This window comes from Gouania willdenowi, chromosome 22 (genome assembly GCF_900634775.1).
Source record: "Gouania willdenowi chromosome 22, fGouWil2.1, whole genome shotgun sequence".
Classification (NCBI taxonomy): Eukaryota; Metazoa; Chordata; class Actinopteri; order Blenniiformes; family Gobiesocidae; genus Gouania; species Gouania willdenowi.
Window position 1 is genome coordinate 9,480,971 of NC_041065.1, and position 5,832 is coordinate 9,486,802.

Consider the following 5,832-nt stretch of genomic DNA (forward strand, 5'->3'; position numbering starts at 1 on the left):
AAGTCAGACTCCGACCGATAGAAAAAAAAATATGTATTTATTATTGTATTTATTTATTTATTACAGAATGATTTTTATTTATCTTGAATAAAGAGCAATGTTTAATTTAATTTTATTATTTTCAATTATTTTAACGTATCAAGTATTTAGGTGTCAAGTACAATTATTAGGTTATTATTATTTGTTTTGATGTATTATTTATTTCTAATTAGTTTATATTATTTATTTATTGTTATTATGTATTTTGATTAATAGTAATTAAGTATTAAGTATCACGAATTAATTAATATTAAATAGCATTTTTTTTTATTCAGCATGTATTAAATTAACTTTAAACTACCAATAATATTATGCTGATCAATACTTTCACTGACAAAGGTTTGGCCGTAATATCGAATTGGATTACAAACAAAACTGGAGGGATGCTTATCTAAAATGTATCTTTAGGGGAAAATTTTATATATATATATATGTGTTCAACATATTTTCACGCAATTAATTATAAAAATGTTTTCTCATTCTTACGTTAGTCTTTAAATTTAATATTTCTCCTTACATCTCAGCTGCAATAACATTTATGATAAATAAAGGTACACCAAATGCATCAGCTGCAAACACATAATTTTTTCAGCTGACAGTGTAGCCATGGTAACTCAGGATAAGTTGAAAGCTGGGTAAAATCTAATATCCTAAAAAAAAAAAAAAAACAACTCTCCGGAAATATTGACCAGCAGGTGTTCTCAGTGAGCAACGTTAGTAACTAAGGTGAAACATCTCGCTTGAACCGCTTTTGATAGACATTAAACCAATGCAGACAGGGAACTTCTAAAAGCTCTGAACCAGTAGTCTAGTCATCGTTCTTAGTTTGCTCAGGGAGCAAAAACAATAAATATCACTAATTTTTCTGTATACAAACCATCTCATTCTTCTCCATAACAGCCAAAGAAAACCATCCCTTAATGAAGATCGAATGACAAAAGTATTCCAAGAAGGAATTTCATCTTTGATATTAATTTCTACAGTTTTTACGAGCATTGGGTGATAATAAAGGCCTACGAATATTATCTGCCGATATTTGCTGTAAAATGTAATATCAGTTGACATCAGTATTCGTTGTTCCAAACCAATATGTGATGTTGTTGGAGAAAAGCTATTGAAAAACAATATGACACTATTTCCATAACTAAAGTTGAAAAGGTATTCCTTTTTTGCACAAATGTTGCATATTTGTGAAATACATCCATTCGCACATCACAATAAAAGTAGCCTTTTCATGGAAATAACAGGTTGAGATATATTATGTGAGCTAAATTTAGGTTAGTGAGAAAGCAGGGTGTATGTCGTTATCAGTAATTATTGGAAATCAAAAATGTAGTGTTTGACATTATTGGCAAAAAACTAATATCGATCGTCCCTAGTTTTTTTAAATTGTAGAATATTTTGGTCTAAATTTTTTTTTAAAAATCTGAAACTCATTAGTTAAAAATCAGTGGGTCAGGTTTTTTTTTTTCATACCTTCTGTTGATGACTATTGTTCTCTGTTTGAGTAATATCACTTGATCAAGCCTTGTCCAAAATTCCACACAACAAAATGAGTCATAAAAGTATGTATGGCTCGTGCTGATATCGTATTAATACCAAAATCAACCAATACACAAGGCTGCAATTTTGGTAATGTATCAGGACACCCCAAATAATGTTGAAGAGCATCAGCATCACACGTTTGTCACCCAGACTATATTATTAGTAATATGATGGGAACCCAGTAAAGTCTATTGATTATTATTGCTAATTATTAACTTACCCATCCATGTATTTAATAAATTAGATAGTACTTTCAGTCCCACAAACCTTTCATTGTGCACAGTGGTTGGCGTTTGACTCATTAGGTTCTTTTGTTGCAGGTATACATACATCTTCCTCATAAAGTTGTGAAATTGCCAGGTTTGCTTCAGTTCACCTGAGAGTTTATTTAACAACTCTTCGGTACATACTTAAATTAAAAAATTAAAAAATAAATAAATAAGTACTGCGTCATCTCTATATTGGTGACAGGTATTTAGCAGCTTTGAAAAAAAAAAAAAAAATATATATATATATATATATATATATATATATATATATATATATATGAAAACTAAAATAAAATAATAACCATTACTTCCTTAAAGTTGTGTTTTGTTTTTATCTGGGTTACCTTTTGTTTTACAGACGGGGTATCCTATTCTTGTCCATTATTATTGTCTCGTCATTGCAAGTCTTCAACTCCACGCGGGTACGACGTCTACAAAGTAAACTAACTAACCACATCTTCTTAAATAAGCACACTTAATGGATATGCTTTTGTAATCCATACCTGGATATAATTTATGAGTTTAACTGATTGGCATCAGCTTCATTGGAATCTGACTTGTAAAGTCAAAGTTATTTTGGGCTTTCATACCATGGTCCAGCTGCTCTCTATCCCATCCACAGGTATTATTAGACACAATTTTTATGATTCAGTTTGAATGAGCAAGTATAAAGTTATTGATGAACTATTCGTGGCGTTGTTGGTAATGGCTTTTATGTTTTTGCTTTTTCTCCAGATTTCCTTGTTGGAAAGTGCAACAGTGCGGGACGTCGCACAAAACACTGTAAACAACCCAGTTCACTTTTTATTCCTCATCCGGCCTAAAAACAGAGGTCGTCAGGCTGGAGTGTGTCCTCATGGCCCAGTCAGAGACTCTGGGGACAGATCTTGGTGGTGAAACCTGTGTGGATGCAATTGTAGATGAATCAGACCACGACTACATCAAAGTGGAACCAGTGGACATGCACTGCTTCACCACAGCAGAAATCAAGACAACGGGTGGGGAGACTCTTTTTTGGCAAAGTTTTACTCGAGACAGAAAGTGAGCATGAGGTGAAAGTGGAGTCAGATCACAGGGGGAGAGTTTACGGTGGAGTCAGAAAATATCATACACGAAGCCCACAGTCTGCAGTGCAACGAGTGTGGAGACATCTTTGTCAGCATGGCTGATCTTCACCAACACTTTGAGATTCACAAGGACCTCAACCCTTACATCTGTGTCCACTGTGGGGAGAGCTTTGCTGTTGAGACCAGTCTAAAGCAGCTCATGAAGATTCACATGAAAGACAAGCCTTATGGTGTTGAGATCATGGGCAAAGATGTTATGGATGCCTTCAATCTAAAATCTCATCAGATGATTCATTTACCAGACAGGCTCAGAATGTGGTCAGAGCTTTGCTGCAGCCAAAACCCTAAGAGACCACATAAGATGCATTCAGAGAACACGCCCTATAAATGCACTAGGTGTAGAAAGAACTTTGTTTGAAGGAGGCATCTGAAAAAGCACCAGGAGGTCCACACGCAGGAGAAGCCGTACACCTGCGGCCAATGCGGTAAAGACTTTGCAATGACTTCCAACATGAAGCAGCACCAGAAGACGCACGCCACAGTTGTGCTAATCAACAAACCTCACCGGTGTGCCCAGTACGGCAAATGTTCTGTGGCTGCCACCATGCTGAGAGAGCACCAGAGGATCCACTCAGACAAGAAACCGTACAAATGCAACATGGACAGAAGGAGCTATTTAAATTGTTCAAATACTTTTATATTTACCACTTTTGGGGATCAGTGAAATGAGTCCTTGTTTCATGGTGTTCATCAGAGATTTAGCTTTGATACATTCTTGTATGGCAAAGAAAAAAAGGTATTTTATATCCTCTTAGAAGTGTTTGTAAAAGTCTGATGAGAGGCCATCCTGACCAGGGGATTTCCTTAGGGAGAGATGTTTAACTGCAGTATCTACTCAAACATATCAATGTCTGCATCACACATGTCCTTAAAATCCAGGCTGATGGTAGGAATGTTGTGTTTTATACTGTCCAGGAGAGATGAGTCTTTATCAGAGGTCCATGAATAAAGATCCTTACAAAATTCATAAACTTCCTCAGCAATGACTTTGGGATCCATGCATTCAACATCATTAATCATGAGTGTGTCAATCAAATTCCTCTCCTGTTTCCTCTTTTCAAGGCCACAAAAATATGCTGTGATACGTTCACCTTCTTCAATCCATTTGGCTCTCGATCTAACGAAAGCTCCACTGGCTCTTTGAGAACTTCATTCATCCAATTTGGATTTGAGAATTATAAAGGCAGCTTTGTCCGAGTCCAACATTGGAGTTTTCTTACAATATTCATCCAAATCTTGTATTAGTTTAAGTTCTTGTTCCCTCAAAGTCTTGTTTCTTTCCTTTCCAAAACATATTGAAACCTGTCTGACCATGAATTAAAAAAATTCTCATCTCCAGCGGTAGTTACCAATAGTTACATCATATCTGATTCCTTAATTGTGTTGCAATATTCCTGGTTTTTCAGCAAATCTGCATAAAATTTCCAATACACATTCCTTTTGTTAGAACTTATATCTGGTTTTAAGTTAAGGTACAACAGGCAGTGGTGGGTTAACGGTGCATTGGAGATAGTTACATCAGAGACATGGTTAACCAATTCTGGAGCAGACAACCACAAGTCAATTCTAGATCTTATAACCCATTAGATTTAATCCATGAGTACTGTCTGAGCTTTGGGTTTTTATTACTCCAGATATCAAGCAATGAGAATGTGTTACACAATTCAATCAAAGTGATACTAAAATGTGTATCTGTGAATTTTGATGGATACTTATCCAAGTAATCATCAGGTGTTAAGTTGAAGTCTCCTCTGATAAGTATTAAGTCTGTATGATACAACCTTTTATACTGAGAATTAACGTTTGTGATTTCTTGTAATAGGTTCTTGTTTTGCGTGGTAGTAATATAGACATAAACATTTATTAGAATTATGTCTGCATTGTCAATCTTTATGACAGCTGTCAGCCAGTGTCCATTGTCATCTGCCTTATATGAAATGACCTCACCTGGGCACTTGTTAAAGCAGATGGCAACTCCAGCTGATCCATTACTTCCATGGCTGAAGAGGATTTGATGGATGGCTGATTGTCTTTAAAACCCCTTGAATTCAATGAAACAAAACTTAAGTTGGCTTTCAAAACATTCATCAGCTGGATAACCCCGCAGCAATACAACAATGAACAAAAGAGTCAATGAAACACTGATCTCTATCATACAGCAGTGAAGCCACCCGCCGCCATATTGGTACACTGAAAACATCCTGGATCATGCCAACAACATGTGTCGCTCAACTGCATCATTATGGGGCTGTAAGACTATTATTTTAGTAATTTATTGATGGTACGCCCACAGTTGTTGTGGAATGTGTTTATTAAAGTTAAATCAGAATGCATTATTTTGTTAATAAAACACTCCAGCAGTCACAGGGATTAAGTGCATCATTATTACACAAAACTTGTTTTCATAAACACCATTAAACTATCAAGAAAATAAATGTATTTATGAACAATGTGCATATAAAATGGAAATTACCATTATTATCGGTCTACTTTCTATCTCGTCATATGCTCTAGGTACCTTTTATTACTATTTGAACTCAATGTAGTATTTATAATAATAATAATAATAATAATAATAATAATAATAGTCAGCTCATTAAACTGTAAAGGACAGTATCACTGAAGTAAACAATGTAATGAATAAGACGTGTTTAATATTCAGGTCAATATAAGTATACCAGAGAGCGTTTTTTTATTTGAATCTATTATACTATTTTATTTATATATGTACATACACAAGACCTGCCACCAAAAACGTTGTTTCTATTATTATAATGTGTTACAGTATTTTTATTTCAATGTATTGTTTTCCTTTTAATTTGAGAAAATATGTTCAAATCTGAATCAGCTGT